The sequence below is a fragment of the Amblyomma maculatum genome, chromosome 5, assembly GCF_055883805.1.
Source record: "Amblyomma maculatum isolate TAMU_Amacu chromosome 5, ASM5588380v1, whole genome shotgun sequence".
NCBI lineage: Eukaryota > Metazoa > Arthropoda > Arachnida > Ixodida > Ixodidae > Amblyomma > Amblyomma maculatum.
The window spans coordinates 94,537,338-94,554,667 of NC_139348.1; the positions used below are offsets into that span (position 1 = coordinate 94,537,338).

Here is a 17,330-nt window from a genome sequence, read left to right on the forward strand (position 1 = left end):
TATGTGGCCGCAGAACTGGCTCCAAAATGTCAGGATTATTATGTTTTGGCGGTAACGTACTCAGATCACTGCATGGTTCAGTGTACAATTGGAACAAGAAAGAGAGGTAGCGGTTTTAGTTGGGAATTGTGGAAGTTAAATAATAAACTGCTGAATGACGAGCAATTCACCAGACTAGTAGAAGAAGAAATTGGTAGGATTTGTCAGGAGGACAGCCACGAACTGGGTCAAGAATGGGAACTGTGTAAGCAACAAATAAAAATCAAAGCTATAGAAAAGGCCAGCTGCATAAGGTTTCAAGAAAATCAAAATGAAATGCATTTAAGATCTTTGCTAGATAAATTGTTAGGCCTGGAGTGTAACACGCCAGGGTTATACATGGACGATATTAGAAAAATAAAACAAAGACTTCAACTGAATGACGAAGACCGTTATCGCGGAGCACTGGTGCGTGCGAGAGCGGAAAAACTTGCCATGGATGAGACGCCGACAAAAAGATCGTTGGGAATAGAAAAAGCAAATGCAAGGCGAAATCACGTGGCAGAGGTAGATTGGGCAGGACGCACAGAAACCGATAACGAAGGAATCGCGAAAGCTTTCCGGGAGTATTATGAAGAGCTATTTTCGTCCCAAGAGGTTAATTTGGACCGTTTTAAAGAATCCTTTCTTGACGCGATGCCAAAAATTGATGACGAACAAAAAGAAAGACTGGAGCGGCCAATAAGCGAAAAAGAAGTGCAGCAGGCAATAGAAAATTTAAACCCTGGGAAATCACCCGGGCCTGATGGCCTGAGTGCGGCTTTTTATAAAGCGTTCAAGCAACAGCTATCTCCTTTGTTGTGTGCCTTATTTAATGAAGCGTATGAGCTGAAGGCACTGCCTGCGTCTTTCGGATCGTCGCACACAGTACTTATTCCGAAAACTGACCAACCAGATAAGCTTAGGCAGTTGTCGTCTTACAGGCCCATTGCTCTGACAAACGTTGATTACAAGATTTATATGAAGGTGCTTGCTGGCAGACTACAAACGGTTATATGCGAACTAGTGGGCCCTCACCAAACGTGCGGTATCAAAGGGCGATCCATCTTTCAGAACATTCACAAAGCGAGAAGTGTGCTCGAATGCTGCGATGCAACTCATGCGTGTGTTGCTTTACTGCAGTTGGACTTGGAGAAAGCTTTTGATTGTGTGGCGCATGCTATTCTGTTCAGTATATTAGACCATGTTAATGTCGGCTCTCTTATTCGAGAGGGAGTGGCCTTGGCGTACCGTAACTGCACTACGAGATTAATTGTCAATAAGTCACTGGGGGCCCCCATCAACGTACGACGTTCGGTGCGCCAAGGTTGCCCCCTCAGCCCTCTTTTGTTCGGCATTTATATTGAAACATTGTGTTTAAGCATCCTACAAAACAATGGCATTGATGGTTTTCGACTGCAGGAGTCAGAAGTCAAATTGCTGGCTTACGCAGACGACGTTGCGGTTTTTTGTGTGAATAAGGAGAGTATAAAGAGGACAGTGGAGGTGGTAAAACATTTTAGCAAAGTCACAGGGAGTAAAGTTAACTGGGGTAAGTGCCTGGGATTTTGGCACGGAGACTGGCAGCTGACCCCCGACACTTTCGCTAATGTGCCGTGGGTTACAACGCCTGCAAAGTACTTGGGTGTGCCCTTGGAATTTTACAAGGAAAGCGAGCCTTACTGGCTAGAGCAGGTCAGAGAAACCCGTGAAAAAGCGGAGAAATGGAAAAGCGCTCAATTATCAATATTTGCAAGAGCCGCAGTTTGCAACCTGTTTTTAATTAGTAAGTTATGGTATGTAATGCAAGTGTTGCATTGCTCCCGTGTAAATGTGCAAAAATTGCATCGAGTTTTTGCGGTGTTTGTTTGGGCCTCGAGTTGGGAGAGGTGCAGTCGGACAAATTTGTTCCGGCAGGTGAAGCATGGAGGGCTTGGTCTGGGTCATTTGTTTGTGCGACAGATTGTCAACCGGTTTATGTTTTTTAGGGATGCCAGTGATCCATTCCTGCGCACAGTGTGTCAACAAAGACTTGGTCGAGGTTGCCTGATTTCGTAGTTTATACGCAATGTATGCCGGGATCTCTTTTTGGATTCTTTAGGGAAATTGTTTTGAGCGTGAAATTCTTAAGCGCACGTTTTTCGAAAGAGTATTTAAGTAATGTTAACAGGAGAACATTATACAAGGATGTTTGTGAAGTGGTGTTCCCGGTGCCCTTGTACCGAGCTTTATACTATGGAGGCACAGGAAGTAATGTATTAAAACGCGTAAAGAAAATGCAAGTTGCTACGGGAGCTAAAACTTTTTTCTTTATGCTACATACCGGTACTTTGAGTGTAAAATCATTTATGGAGGAAAAGGGTATTTTCCTACCGTGGGGGGCCCAATGTCTCATCTGCAAACAGCCAGAGACAATAGATCACGTGTTTTTGCATTGCTGGGAGGGGGTATATTTGAGGGATGTTCTGCAAAGGACAATTAAAAAACAGTTGCCACTTGATTCCCATGGCATTAGGTATTTGCCATTGGATAACCACGATGATATGCCGTTAGACCAGGTTATGTTAATGTGCCTCCACAGTATATGGCGCGCACGAATGGCTGGTTATCACTGCGATCCAGATGCACGGCCAGCCCGCATGTATTTCCGTGAAAGTGTGCAGCGATGGCTCGACGTGCTTAAATTGCAACCATGTGCTCCTGAGTGGCTGTCAAAGCTGGAACCTTTGACGGTGCTCAAGGAATTTTAAAATGACAATGCCTGCCCCTCAGTGGGGGATAGGCAACGCGAACTAGCTTTGTGTACATATATTATTCCTTTGTTCCTGTTGTTTTTGTTTTCCAGTGCGTTGTATTTGTGTCAAAGTCAGGCAATAAAGAAAAAAAAAATGGCCTGCTAGCTCAGTTGGTTAGAGCGTCGTGCTAATAACGCGAAGGTCGTAGGTTCGATCCCTGCGCAGGCCACTCTTTTTATTTTTCTCCTTCCCGGTTTTACCTCATCATAGAGGTTCGAGCCCGAGAAACAGCAGGCGCTAAAGGGCAAATTATAGCGCTTTTGATTTCAATTCCGAATGTCAGGGATTATATCGAACCATCGGAGAGTTCTGGCCTGCTAGCTCAGTTGGTTAGAGCGTCGTGCTAATAACGCGAAGGTCGTAGGTTCGATCCCTGCGCAGGCCACTCTTTTTATTTTTCTCCTTCCCGGTTTTACCTCATCATAGAGGTTCGAGCCCGAGAAACAGCAGGCGCTAAAGGGCAAATTATAGCGCTTTTGATTTCAATTCCGAATGTCAGAGATTATATCGAACCATCGGAGAGTTCTGGCCTGCTAGCTCAGTTGGTTAGAGCGTCGTGCTAATAACGCGAAGGTCGTAGGTTCGATCCCTGCGCAGGCCACTCTTTTTATTTTTCTCCTTCCCGGTTTTACCTCATCATAGAGGTTCGAGCCCGAGAAACAGCAGGCGCTAAAGGGCAAATTATAGCGCTTTTGATTTCAATTCCGAATGTCAGAGATTATATCGAACCATCGGAGAGTTCTGGCCTGCTAGCTCAGTTGGTTAGAGCGTCGTGCTAATAACGCGAAGGTCGTAGGTTCGATCCCTGCGCAGGCCACTCTTTTTATTTTTCTCCTTCCCGGTTTTACCTCATCATAGAGGTTCGAGCCCGAGAAACAGCAGGCGCTAAAGGGCAAATTATAGCGCTTTTGATTTCAATTCCGAATGTCAGAGATTATATCGAACCATCGGAGAGTTCTGGCCTGCTAGCTCAGTTGGTTAGAGCGTCGTGCTAATAACGCGAAGGTCGTAGGTTCGATCCCTGCGCAGGCCACTCTTTTTATTTTTCTCCTTCCCGGTTTTACCTCATCATAGAGGTTCGAGCCCGAGAAACAGCAGGCGCTAAAGGGCAAATTATAGCGCTTTTGATTTCAATTCCGAATGTCAGGGATTATATCGAACCATCGGAGAGTTCTGGCCTGCTAGCTCAGTAGATTCCACTTCCGGCCACCGAGCGTGACGGACGTGATTATCATGGGCTCCCAAGGAGCGGATTCAGCGGCCCAGCTGGGCCGTGGTATCAGGAGCACGGAAAGGCCTACCAAGGATTATGAACTGGTTCTACCGCATCTGCCTACAGGTTCGAGTGTTTTACATACTGTTTTTTTGCATGGCGACATAAAAGCCAGGCCGTACCGGGTGGAGCACTTTCGAGACTCCCTCGCTCGTCTTTCACTGCTGCCGGAAGTGGTTGCCCTCGGGGCATACCAAATGAATCACGTGTGGGCGGTAACGTTTAAAGGTGAAGAGGCGAAAGCGAAGATTTTGGAAGCCCAAGCTATTGAAGTGAAGGAGCACCGCTGCGTGGTCATTGACCCCTGTAACCAAGGCATCAGGTTGAAGCTTTTCTGGCTGCTTCACGGCGTGCAAGACGATGACGTGCGAGCGGCGTTGGCAGCTTTTGGAAAAGTTACGGAAATTTCAAGAGACAAGTGGAGAGTGCAAGGTTGTGTCGACAAGGCTTCAACGACACGAACGGTCACGCTGAAGCTCAAAGTGGGCGTTACCATCGAGGACCTGCCGCATCAGCTTCGGGTCGCCGAGGACGTCGCACTCGTCCACGTCCCAGGCAGAGCCCCGCTTTGCCTCCGGTGCCGCGGGAAAGGACATATACGTCGTGAGTGTCGTGTGCCGCGCTGCGGGCTGTGTCGTCGCTACGGCCATGACGAGTCGCAGTGTGTGCGCACGTATGCCAACGTTGCAGGCCCCGTGCCGAGTGAAGTGGCAGGCGAGCACTTGATGGACGCAGTGGACGCCGAGGAAGCGAGCAGTGGAATCACTGAGGAGGCAGAACAGAACGGACAGTCCTCTGAGAAGACCCCTGCCCCTAAAGAACACTGTGAATCAGAGTTGATAGTTCCGTTGCCGAATGTCGCTGGGACCGAGACACCCACGAAAGAAAACGGCAATGCCAGTGCAGCAAGCCCAGCGTCGGCTACGCAACACAGTGAGGAACAGGGGGACACTGAAGCTGAGATGCCAGCTGCTTCTACCTTGCCTGTGAAGCGGGTGCACGAAGACAGTGTCAACGAGGAATCAACCCAAGGAGGAGCGGAAAGCGGACAGCCTCCACTGAAGGCAGCCCCCCTTCGCCGGGCGTCCTTCAAGCCAAGGCCAAACGTGCCCCCAGACCGGAGAACTGTGTCACCTGTGCCTCCGCCATAGCGGGGGTATCCTTTCCGGTCGAGACGTTACAAGCCCGGTCCATGATCGGGAGCAGCGCTTGGAACGACGGACGGACTCGGCAAAAAGGAAGAATGGTCATCCCGTGCAACAGATTAACCGCAATGCTGTCTTTCTGCAAAAGCGATGTGAGTGATATATGTTTCGCGATATATAATTTCTTGAGATGGCGACGAATTTAACCACTAGCTTGCGCGTAGCCACGCTAAATGTGAGAGGGCTGTCAACGCGTCGGAGACAACTGCAGCTTAACCGCATTCTGCTGGAAAATGAAATTGATGTGCTAGCAGTTCAAGAGAGCAAAATGGAAAGCGAACAACAAACAGAGAAAATGGCTGAAATATATCGTTCTAGATATAGTGTTTGCGTTTGTCATGCGGTTGGAAGATCGGGGGGATGTGTCATTTTCATTCGAAATTGCATAGAGTGTGTGCAGTCTGTGTTCTCGTATGAGAGTGGGCGGCTATTGATATGTGATTTCACTTTTTCTGGATTGGACTGGAGAGTGATCTGCGTTTATGCGCCGACTAGAACGTTTGAGCGGGAAGAGTTTTTTCACTATATGAAATCCTTCCTAATACATGAGAGGCGTGTTCTCCTGCTTGGAGACTTCAACTGTGTCTGTAGACCGGAAGATAGAACAAGAGACCGTGTCCTTCGTGACAAGAGTGCAGAGTTACTTACTGACATTGTTATTGAGGCAGAGCTTGAAGATGCTGGCTGTATAATGACGCATGAAGGCCAAGCAAAGTTCACGCACTTTCAAGGTAGCTGTCATGCAAGGTTGGACCGAATATATGTTCCCATTGATTGTGTGCCCTTGTGCTCGGAATATGAAACACTTCCCATGAGCTTTAGTGACCACTCCCTCGTAATGATTACTCTAGGCATGAAAAGTAAGGCAACAAAGTTCAATTGGGAGCTATGGAAATTTAATGAAAAACTGCTGCTGGATGAAGAGTTTACCACTAAAGTTAAAGAATATATTAGGCATATGTTACAAAATGACTCTAATTTTATACAAGCATGGGAGCAGTTTAAGTGCGAGATAAAGATAGCTGCTATTGACCGAGCATGCACTCTCCGACGTAAAGAAAGAGAACAAGAAAAAGAACTTCGTAGCACACTTGAATACATGCTTAGCATGGAGAGCGTTAAGCCTGGCTTGTTCGCCCAAGATATAAAAAAGATAAAAACCAAACTTGAGGTGATAGACGAAGAGAAGTATCGCGGTGCGGTGATAAGGGCACGCAGCGAAAAATTGTGGCTCGGAGAGACGCCCACGAAAAGGGCACTTAGTGACGAAAAAAGGTACGCAGTGTCAAAAGAGATAAAAGAAATCTGCTATCAGAACGTAGTTACCTCGGGAAAAAAAACGATTGAACGGGCGTTTGTAGAATTTTACAGCGAATTGTTTAGCCTGAAAACACCGGACATTGAACGCTTCAGAAAAGACTTTCTTTCGCTGATGCCAAGAGTAGAAGACGAAGTGGCGCAGACACTTGAAGCAAGTATTACTTCCGAGGAAATTGAGGCCGCTATCGGGGAATTAAATTCCAATAAGTCACCCGGACCAGATGGTCTTGGTGCTGCCATATACAAGGCCTTTCCAACTGAAATGGCTGTTTTACTGGAAAGAGTTATTAGTGAATGCTACGAAAAGAACGTACCTCCTCCGTCTTTTCGAATGTCACACATTGTACTAATCCCGAAAACAGATGACCATGTTAAGCTTCAGTCTGTAGCGTCTTACCGTCCTATAAGTCTAACGAATGTTGACTATAAAATTTACATGAAAGTATTAGGACGACGACTCCAAAGTGTAATTACTTCTCTTGTAGGCCCACATCAGACATGCGGTATAAAAGGAAGGACCATTTTTACTAACATACACGCAGCAAGGAGTGTACTCGAATGTTGTGACGCGATGCATGACCACGTAGCCATGATGCAATTAGACCTCCACAAAGCATTTGATAAAGTGGTACATGAAATTTTGTTCTCTGTTTTAGAGTATGTCAATGCTGGTTCCGTGATTACAAAGGGCGTGAAAATGGCTTACGAGTGCTGTTCAGCGAGACTGGTCGTGAATAAGCAGTTAACTGATCGTATACCTGTTCAGTCGTCAGTAAGGCAGGGCTGTCCTCTGTCTCCCCTTTTGTTTGCGCTTTATCTGGAGCCTTTCTGTCTAAGATTGCTTACAAGGCCAAACATACGCGGTTATAGATTTTTTCAAAGTGAAATTCGGGTTTTGGCATACGCGGACGATATTGCGGTTTTTTGTACTGACCATGAGAGCGTGCAAGAAGTTGTAAAAGAAGCCACTGCCTTTTGCACTGCAAGTGGAAGTGAAATTAGTTGGCCAAAGTGTTTAGGATTTTGGCACGGAAACTGGCAATACGCGCCTGAACTGTTCTCCAGTATGCAATGGACAATAACGCCAGGCAATTACCTTGGTGTGCCACTAAAGCACTACCGTGAAAGCAAGGAATGTTGGGCCGGTGAAATTGAGCAAGTGAAAACCCAAACAAACAAATGGGGAGGACATAACTTTTCTATGTTCGCAAGAGCTACCGTTTGCAATATGTTCCTAGTTGCAAAAATTTTTTACATGCTGCAAGTGTTATCTATGTCAAGAATCTCTGTTCAAAAACTGCATAGGGTATTTGCCACGTTTGTGTGGGCTTCAACATGGGAGCGTACCAGTCGATGCAATCTTTTTCATACGGTGCATAACGGTGGACTGGGCTTGTCACATTTATACTTAAAGCAGATTGTAACAAGGTTCTTTTTTTTGCGCGAACAAAGCGATGTTTTTCTTAGAACGGTAATCCAAGTGCGATTGCGTGATTCACTGCCGGAATATGTAGTTTCGACTATGTCTACAGGGACAATGGCTCTAAGTGCTTTTCTTCGCGAAGTTGTCGCGTCCTTCCAAATAGTGAAGGCGAGATTTTCAAATGAGTATATGTGTACTGTTACGCGAAAACGGCTGTACAAAGATTTATTGGAAACCTTTTTACCTGCGCCTCTTTATCGCGCTGTATATGCTTTGGGTCCGGAGCGGGACGTGTTGAAGAGAGTGAAAAGAATGCCCATCAGATCGTCCGTTAAATCTTTCTTTTTTCAATTGCATACCGGCACTCTTCCGGTGAAGCCATGGCTGGAAAGCAAAGGCCTTTTCGTGCCTTGGTCTGCTGACTGTTTAATTTGCAAAAAGCTGGAAACCATAGAGCATATTTTCCTTGATTGTCACGATGCGGTTTTTTTGTGGGACGTGCTTCAGCGTACTATTAAAAAGGACTTACCAATAACGCCGTTTGGCATACGCTACCTTCCATGCGCCCAGCCAGGAGAAGTGCCCAGTGATTTATTGATGGTCTTGTGTATGCACAGCATATGGAGAACGCGGATGGATGTTCGCCATGGGCATGTTGTCGTACACCCAGCCCATCAATACTTTGTTGAAAGTGTAATGTACACGCGTGATCTTTTCGGAGGGCAATCTGAACCCCCGGATTGGCTGCCAGTCTTGGACAAGCTCATGTCACCTAATCCATTTTATCACAAGAAACCTGTAAGAAAGTGACTTGTGTTTTTAATTCCATGCGACTTTTCATCGTTCTTTGTAGTTGCCAAGTCGGTAATAAAAAAAAAAAAAAAAAAAAAAGCCTGCTAGCTCAGTTGGTTAGAGCGTCGTGCTAATAACGCGAAGGTCGTAGGTTCGATCCCTGCGCAGGCCACTCTTTTTGTTTTTCTCCTTCCCGGTTTTAACTAAGCATAGAGTTTCGAACATCAGGCGATAAAGGGCAAATAATAGCGCTTTTCATTTCAGTTCCAAATGTCAGGGATTATATCGAACCATCGGACAGTTCTGGCCTGCTAGCTCAGTTGGTTAGAGCGTCGTGCTAATAACGCGAAGGTCGTAGGTTCGATCCCTGCGCAGGCCACTCTTTTCGTTTTTCTCCTTCCCGGTTTTAACTAAGCATAGAGTTTCGAGCATCAGGCGATAAAGGGCAAATAATAGCGCTTTTCATTTCAGTTCCAAATGTCAGGTATTATATCGAACCATCGGACAGTTCTGGCCTGCTAGCTCAGTTGGTTAGAGCGTCGTGCTAATAACGCGAAGGTCGTAGGTTCGATCCCTGCGCAGGCCACTCTTTTTGTTTTTCTCCTTCCCGGTTTTAACTAAGCATAGAGTTTCGAACATCAGGCGATAAAGGGCAAATAATAGCGCTTTTCGTTTCAGTTCTAAATGTCAGGGATTATATCGAACCATCGGACAGTTCTGGCCTGCTAGCTCAGTTGGTTAGAGCGTATTGCTAATAACGCGAAGGTCGTAGGTTCGATCCCTGCGCAGGCCACTCTTTTTGTTTTTCTCCTTCCCGGTTTTAACTAAGCATAGAGTTTCGAACATCAGGCGATAAAGGGCAAATAATAGCGCTTTTCGTTTCAGTTCCAAATGTCAGGGATTATATCGAACCATCGGACAGTTCTGGCCTGCTAGCTCAGTCATTCTACTTCCGGATACCGTAGTGAACGGTGGCAGAATCATGTGCTCCAGCGGAGCGGCGATAGCGGCCATTTCCAGCCGCGGAAACAGGCTTGAAGACATGGATGATAGCGAATATCAGATTATTCTGCCAACTTTGCCCACCGGACGCGTTGTTTTTAACATGCTTTTTTTGCACGGCGATGTGCGAGTCAGGCCATACAGGGTCGAGGATTTCCGCGACGCCCTTGCCAACGCTGGTGCGCTCCCCGACGTTGTGGCGTTGGGGGCGTATCAGATCAACCATGTTTGGGCGGTCACGTTAAGCAGCACAGAAGCAACGAAGAAACTGGCGGCTTTCAAGGAGCTCGAAGTTAAGGGACGCCGTTGCCTCATTATCGATCCCGAGGACCAACAGGTGAAGCTGCGACTTCACTGGATGTTGTACGGTGTGGCAGACGACGACATACGGACGGCTTTTGCGGCTTTTGGGAAGGTGACCGAGGTGACCCGGGAGAGGTGGAGAGTTCAAGGCGTCATGGAGAAGGGGTCCACCACGAGGACTGTGCTCCTGAAATTGAAACCCGGGATTAAGGTCGATGACTTACCTCACCAGCTGCGAGTGGCCGGAGAGCTGGCCCTTGTCGTGGTGCCTGGGCGAGCGATGCAGTGCCTGCGCTGCCGTGGTACCGGTCACGTTCGACGAGAATGTAAGGTGCCGCGTTGTCCAAAGTGTAGACGCTACGGTCATGACGAGGCAGCCTGTGTGCTTTCGTACGCTTCGGCAGCGGGACATGGAACCGCGGAACGGTCGGCGGAGCTCACCATGGACGTGGTCGAGGCGGAGGAGGCGGCGAAGGGTGCCGGAGAGGTGCGAACGCAGACACGGGAGACGGATTCGTCGGTGGACTCGGCAGAAAGCGGCAATGCTGCGAGGGATGTTGGGAGAGCGGACTCTGCACCTCAGCTCCCTAGCAATGAGGAAGGCCCGTCACTTGAGCCTTCAAACGGCATGGAACAGGATAATGGGGAGGAGCACTCAGACACCAGCTTTGTTCGTAAGCCAGGCGTCCCAGCCCCAGCCAAGCGATCCCACACACAGTCCGAACCCGAAGGTATCCAGGCGTCAGCCCCCAGCGTCGACGAGCCACCAGCAAAAACGGGGCAATCCCGGCGGTGCACGCTACGTCCGCGGCCAAACATTTCATCAGAGAGACGGGTAGCGGATAAAGTGCCCCTGCTGCCGGGTCAGCCGCTCGCACCGGACGGGGATGGATCAAACGACGGCGTCTAGCAACGCGCTAGACGGGAAAGGTAAGCACCATGCTTTCGGTCTCTTCACCCTTGATGAAAATGGCGCCCGAAACCACCTTAAGAGTAGCCACGTTAAATGTCAGGGGATTGGCAGGCAAAAAGAAGCAGAGCCAGATGCATCGGCTCTTAATTGACCACGATATTGACGTGCTTGCCGTGCAAGAAACTAAGGTTGACGGGGAGGAAGAGACCGGGAGCATGGTGCGACGTTTCACGGCTAGATTTTACGCCATTGTTAGCCACGCAGTTGGGACATCGGCCGGGTGTGTATTGTTTGTCAAAAAGCTGCCTGGTCTGGTTGTAAAGGGCTACTCCTCATGCTCTTCTGGACGGTGTGTAGTGGCTGATTGTGTATACAGCGGTGTTGAGTGGCGCATTATTTGTGTGTACGCTCCTAACTGTGTGGAGGAAAGAACAGTGTTTTTCGAGAATGTTATGCAGCAGTTAAGTACGGAAAGGCAGGTAGTATTGCTGGGCGATTTTAACTGTGTACTGAATGCTCGAGACAAAACCAGCACACGCGGATTCAGAGACAAGAGCACTGAAATGTTATGCCAGTTAACAAGCGAATGGAATATGGAGGATGTGGCTGATTGCTTGGAAGGACCGCGTGCCGTTCAGTACACGCACTTCCAAGGTTCTAGCCACGCGCGTCTGGACAGAATTTACGCGTCGCTGGATTTGATTCCTTCATGCAATGAATACCGAGTTGTGCCTATGACATTCACGGATCACTGTTTGGTGCAATGCTTATTCGGCACCAAAAAACGAAGCAATGCATTTAGCTGGGAGTTATGGAAATTTAACAATAAATTGCTTAATGATGATGCCTTTAGACGCGTGGTATTGAATGAATTGATTAAAGTGAGGCCAGGGACTTTGCTCGAAATCTGGAAACAGTGGGAGTTGTGCAAGGAACAGATTAAAATTAAAGCCATTGACAGATCAAGTTGCCTGGTGTACGAGAAGAAAATTACAGAAACCCAGCTTAAGGCTTTGCTTGCAAAACTACACGAACAGGAATGTAAGGCACCCGGCAGATGGATAGAGGATATTCGAAAAATAAAAGAACAGATTAACTTGATAGAAGAAGACAGATACCAAGGAGCGTTAGTGCGTGCAAGAGCGGAAAAATTGGCCATGGATGAGACGCCGACAAAAAGATCGTTGGGAATAGAAAAAGCAAATGCAAGGCGAAATCACGTGGCAGAGGTAGATTGGGCAGGACGCACAGAAACCGATAACGAAGGAATCGCGAAAGCTTTCCGGGAGTATTATGAAGATCTATTTTCTTCCCGAGAGGTTTATTTGGACCGTTTTAAAGAATCCTTTCTTGACGTGATGCCAAAAATTGACGAGGAACAAAAAGAAAGACTGGAGCGGCCAATAAGCGAAAAAGAAGTGCAGCAGGCAATAGAAAATTTAAACCCAGGGAAATCACCCGGGCCTGATGGCCTGAGTGCGGCTTTTTATAAAGCGTTCAAGGAACAGCTATCTCCTTTGTTGTGTGCCTTATTTAATGAAGCGTATGAACTGAAGGCACTGCCTGCGTCTTTCGGATCGTCGCACACAGTACTTATTCCGAAAACTGACCAACCAGATAAGCTTAGGCAGTTGTCGTCTTACAGGCCCATTGCTCTGACAAACGTTGATTACAAGATTTATATGAAGGTGCTTGCTGGCAGACTACAAACGGTTATATGCGAACTAGTGGGCCCTCACCAAACGTGCGGTATCAAAGGGCGATCTATCTTTCAGAACATTCACAAAGCGAGAAGTGTGCTCGAATGCTGCGATGCAACTCATGCATGTGTTGCGTTACTGCAGTTGGACTTGGAGAAAGCTTTTGATTGTGTGGCGCATACTATTCTGTTCAGTATATTAGACTATGTTAATGTCGGCTCTGTTATTCGAGAGGGAGTGGCCTTGGCGTACCGTAACTGCACTACGAGATTAATTGTCAATAAGTCACTGGGGGCCCCCATCAACGTACGACGTTCAGTGCGCCAAGGTTGCCCCCTCAGCCCTCTTTTGTTCGGCATTTATATTGAAAGTTTGTGTTTAAGCATCCTACAAAACAATGACATTGATGGTTTTCGACTGCAGGAGTCAGAAGTCAAATTGCTGGCTTACGCAGATGACGTTGCGGTATTTTGTGTGAATAAAGAGAGTATAAAGAGGACAGTGGATGTGGTAAAACATTTTAGCAAAGTCACAGGGAGTAAAGTTAACTGGGGTAAGTGCCTGGGATTTTGGCACGGAGAATGGCAGCTGACCCCCGACACTTTCGCTAATGTATCGTGGGTTACAACGCCTGCAAAGTACTTGGGTGTGCCCTTGAAATTTTACAAGGAAAGCGAGCCATACTGGCTAGAGCAGGTCAAAGAAACCCGTGAAAAAGCGGAGAAATGGAAAAGCGCTCAATTATCAATATTTGCAAGAGCCGCAGTTTGCAACCTGTTTTTAATTAGTAAGCTATGGTATGTTATGCAAGTGTTGCATTGCTCCCGTGTAAATGTGCAAAAATTGCATCGAGTTTTTGCGGTGTTTGTTTGGGCCTCGAGTTGGGAGAGGTGCAGTCGGACAAATTTGTTCCGGCAGGTGAAGCATGGGGGGCTTGGTCTGGGTCATTTGTTTGTGCGACAGATTGTCCACAGGTTTATGTTTTTTAGAGATGCCAGCGATCCATTCCTGCGCACAGTGTGTCAACAAAGACTTGGTCGAGCTTTGCCTGATTTCGTAGTTTATACTCAAAGTATGTCGGGTTCTCTTTTTGGATTCTTTAGGGAAATTGTTTTGAGCGCAAAATTCTTAAGCGCACGGTTTTCGAAAGAGTATTTAAGTAATGTTAACAGGAGAACATTATACAAGGATGTTTGTGAAGTGGTCTTCCCGGTGCCCTTGTACCGAGCATTATATATACTATGGAGGCACAGGAAGTAATGTATTAAAACGCGTAAAGAAAATGCAAGTTGCTCCGGGAGCTAAAACGTTTTTCTTTATGCTACATACCGGTACTTTGAGTGTAAAATCATTTATGGAGGAAAAGGGTATGTTCCTACCGTGGGGGGCCCAATGTCTCATCTGCAAACAGCCAGAGACAATAGATCACGTGTTTTTGCATTGCTGGGAGGGGGTATATTTGTGGGATGTTCTGCAAAGGACAATAAAAAAAACAGTTGCCACTTGATTCCCATGGCATTAGGTATTTGCCATTGGATAACCACGATGATATGCCGTTAGACCAGATTATGTTAATGTGCCTCCACAGTATATGGCGCGCACGAATGGCTGGTTATCACTGCGATCCAGATGCACGGCCAGCCCGCATGTATTTCCGTGAAAGTGTGCAGCGATGGCTCGACGTGCTTAAATTGCAACCATGTGCTCCTGAGTGGCTGTCAAAGCTGGAACCTTTGACGGTGCTCAAGGAATTTTAACATGACAATGCCTGCCCCTTAGTGGGTGTTAGGCAACGCTAACTACCTTAGTGTACATATATTATTCCTTTGTTCATGATGTTTTGAGTTCCAATGCAGTGTATTTGTGTCAAAGCCAGGCAATAAAGAAAAAAAAAAAAAAAAAAAGGCCTGCTAGCTCAGTTGGTTAGAGCGTCGTGCTAATAACGCGAAGGTCGTAGGTTCGATCCCTGCGCAGGCCACTCTTTTTGTTTTTCTCCTTCCCGGTTTTAACTAAGCATAGAGTTTCGAACATCAGGCGATAAAGGGCAAATAATAGCGCTTTTCATTTCAGTTCTAAATGTCAGGGATTATATCGAACCATTGGACAGTTCTGGCCTGCTAGCTCAGTTGGTTAGAGCGTCGTGCTAATAACGCGAAGGTCGTAGGTTCGATCCCTGCGCAGGCCACTCTTTTTGTTTTTCTCCTTCCCGGTTTTAACTAAGCATAGAGTTTCGAACATCAGGCGATAAAGGGCAAATAATAGCGCTTTTCATTTCAGTTCTAAATGTCAGGGATTATATCGAACCATCGGACAGTTCTGGCCTGCTAGCTCAGTTGGTTAGAGCGTCGTGCTAATAACGCGAAGGTCGTAGGTTCGATCCCTGCGCAGGCCACTCTTTTTGTTTTTCTCCTTCCCGGTTTTAACTAAGCATAGAGTTTCGAACATCAGGCGATAAAGGGCAAATAATAGCGCTTTTCGTTTCAGTTCCAAATGTCAGGGATTATATCGAACCATCGGACAGTTCTGGCCTGCTAGCTCAGTTGGTTAGAGCGTCGTGCTAATAACGCGAAGGTCGTAGGTTCGATCCCTGCGCGGGCCACTCTTTTTGTTTTTCTCCTTCCCGGTTTTAACTAAGCATAGAGTTTCGAGCCCCATAGACATCAGGCGCTAAAGGGCAAATTATAGCGCTTTTCATTTCAGTTCCGAATGTTAGGGATTATATCGAACCATCGGACAGTTCCGGCCTGCTAGCTCAGTTGGTGATTCTGCTTTCGGCCACGCCAGTGAACGGACGCAGGATGCAGGGCTCCTCAGGAGCGGCTTCAGCGGCCATGTCAGGCCGCGGTAACAGGACTGCTGAACAGGAAACTAGTTACCAGGTTGTTTTGCCTGCACTGCCAACAGGTCGGTTTGTTTCGAATACCGTTTTTTTGCACGCCGATATTAGGGCCCGCCCGTACCGGGTGGAAGATTTCCGGGATGCGTTAGCGCAGCACTCGCTAATCCCCGATGTTATCGCTATGGGGGCGTATCTGATGAGCCACGTCTGGGCCGTCACTCTCAAGGATAGTGAAGCGGTGACTAAGATTGTTAGTGTAGGTGAGCTTACTGTGAAGAACGGCCGCTGCTTGGTGATTGATCCGACGAACCAGGACGTGCGACTCAAACTTCACTGGCTGCTGTACAACGTGCCGGACGAGGATGTTCGTGCTGCCTTTGCGCCGTACGGAAAGGTGTCGGAAGTTACCCGGGAGCGCTGGCGTGTTAAAGGTATGCTTGAAAAGGGCTCTACTACTAGGCTCGTCACGCTAAAGCTGAAAGCTGGCATGAAGCTGGATGACCTGCCGCATCAGCTGAACGTTAGCGGTGAGCTGGCGCTCGTCATTGTGCCAGGCAGACCCCCGTTGTGCCTACGCTGCCGGAGTACGGGCCACATTCGCAAAGAGTGCCGGGTTCCTCGCTGCGGAACCTGTCGACAGTTCGGGCATGAAGACAGCCAGTGTGCACGTACCTACGCAAGCATTGCCGGACCTGGGACCAGCGAAGACTCGTCCGAGTTAATTATGGACGAGGCGGATGCAGAGGAGGCTGCTGACATTAGAGGTCAGTCAACAAAACAGGACGCGCCTGCCATGACGGTTTTAACAAAGAATAAGGTGACGGTCTCAAGAGAAAAGAATGAAACTCGGCATGTCTTGAACGTTCCATCCCAGGACCATGAAAACGCGTCAAAGGAAGCGTCTGAAGACGTAATGAAGTTTTCTGATGCTGAGGAGGATCTCAGTACTAAGCCTCCCTGTACTGATGTCATGGAAGTTGGGCCGGAGACAGCAGCCCTAATTGCCGCAAAACGTCCGCACGAGGAAAGCGTCGAGGAGACTCAGCTGTCAGGCGATGTTTGTGGTGAGCCGCCGCCGAAAACTGCGGGCATGCGAAGAGCAACTTTGAGACCGAAGCCGAACTTCTCGGCTAACACGCGGCAGGCGGGGAAACCGCCTCCATAGTTCTGCGGTGTCCTGAACGTTTTGTGGGTCGGCTGCCTACCGACCAGCGTCAGGAACATTCTGCAACCAAGCGGGGCGTGTGTGAGCAAAAATGACAGACGGTGCTTGCACTTCGTTTAAATGCATCCCGACGTTCTGCTGGGAAGACATTATATGCACACATATGCCACTGTGCTTCAGAAGCGGAGGCCACGCAACCATGAAGGTAGGCACCATGCGAGTACGGGCGTCTCTTTCTAATACATGACTCTCAAGCTTAATTCGCCGTTACACGTAGCTACTTTGAATGTCAGAGGGCTGGGAGCGAGAAGGCGACAATGCCAGCTCAGTCGTCTTCTTTTGGATAATGATATAGATATAGCAGCTGTGCAAGAGTCAAAGATTGAGAGCCAAGAAAGCACTGACCGTATGGTGGCTTCTTTTCAAGCAAACTTTTATGTGTGTGTATGCCATTCTGTTGGTTTATCGGGTGGATGCCTTTTATTTATACGTAACACGCTGGGAGTAAGCGTAGAGTCCGTTTTTGCTGTCCAAGTGGTCGGCTTTTGGTTACTGACTGTAATTTATGCTGGCGTGTTGTGT

General features: G+C 47.7%; 13 non-coding genes across 13 annotated transcripts; all 13 read left to right on the forward strand.

Annotated features, from left to right (window-relative positions):
• The first annotated feature begins 2,908 nt into the window (after positions 1-2,908).
• Positions 2,909-2,982, forward strand: TRNAI-AAU (transfer RNA isoleucine (anticodon AAU)). The gene has a single exon. It is a non-coding gene; the product is annotated as a tRNA-Ile (tRNA).
• A 142-nt stretch (positions 2,983-3,124) lies between these two features.
• TRNAI-AAU (transfer RNA isoleucine (anticodon AAU)) lies at positions 3,125-3,198 on the forward strand. Its single transcript has one exon. It is a non-coding gene; the product is annotated as a tRNA-Ile (tRNA).
• Positions 3,199-3,340: 142 nt separating this feature from the next.
• Positions 3,341-3,414, forward strand: TRNAI-AAU (transfer RNA isoleucine (anticodon AAU)). Its single transcript has one exon. It is a non-coding gene; the product is annotated as a tRNA-Ile (tRNA).
• A 142-nt stretch (positions 3,415-3,556) lies between these two features.
• Positions 3,557-3,630, forward strand: TRNAI-AAU (transfer RNA isoleucine (anticodon AAU)). The gene has a single exon. It is a non-coding gene; the product is annotated as a tRNA-Ile (tRNA).
• A 142-nt stretch (positions 3,631-3,772) lies between these two features.
• TRNAI-AAU (transfer RNA isoleucine (anticodon AAU)) lies at positions 3,773-3,846 on the forward strand. Its single transcript has one exon. It is a non-coding gene; the product is annotated as a tRNA-Ile (tRNA).
• Positions 3,847-8,924: 5,078 nt separating this feature from the next.
• On the forward strand, positions 8,925-8,998 carry TRNAI-AAU (transfer RNA isoleucine (anticodon AAU)). Its single transcript has one exon. It is a non-coding gene; the product is annotated as a tRNA-Ile (tRNA).
• A 133-nt stretch (positions 8,999-9,131) lies between these two features.
• Positions 9,132-9,205, forward strand: TRNAI-AAU (transfer RNA isoleucine (anticodon AAU)). The gene has a single exon. It is a non-coding gene; the product is annotated as a tRNA-Ile (tRNA).
• A 133-nt stretch (positions 9,206-9,338) lies between these two features.
• Positions 9,339-9,412, forward strand: TRNAI-AAU (transfer RNA isoleucine (anticodon AAU)). The gene has a single exon. It is a non-coding gene; the product is annotated as a tRNA-Ile (tRNA).
• A 133-nt stretch (positions 9,413-9,545) lies between these two features.
• Positions 9,546-9,619, forward strand: TRNAI-AAU (transfer RNA isoleucine (anticodon AAU)). The gene has a single exon. It is a non-coding gene; the product is annotated as a tRNA-Ile (tRNA).
• Positions 9,620-14,648: 5,029 nt separating this feature from the next.
• TRNAI-AAU (transfer RNA isoleucine (anticodon AAU)) lies at positions 14,649-14,722 on the forward strand. The gene has a single exon. It is a non-coding gene; the product is annotated as a tRNA-Ile (tRNA).
• Positions 14,723-14,855: 133 nt separating this feature from the next.
• TRNAI-AAU (transfer RNA isoleucine (anticodon AAU)) lies at positions 14,856-14,929 on the forward strand. Its single transcript has one exon. It is a non-coding gene; the product is annotated as a tRNA-Ile (tRNA).
• Positions 14,930-15,062: 133 nt separating this feature from the next.
• Positions 15,063-15,136, forward strand: TRNAI-AAU (transfer RNA isoleucine (anticodon AAU)). Its single transcript has one exon. It is a non-coding gene; the product is annotated as a tRNA-Ile (tRNA).
• Positions 15,137-15,269: 133 nt separating this feature from the next.
• TRNAI-AAU (transfer RNA isoleucine (anticodon AAU)) lies at positions 15,270-15,343 on the forward strand. Its single transcript has one exon. It is a non-coding gene; the product is annotated as a tRNA-Ile (tRNA).
• Positions 15,344-17,330: the final 1,987 nt, after the last annotated feature.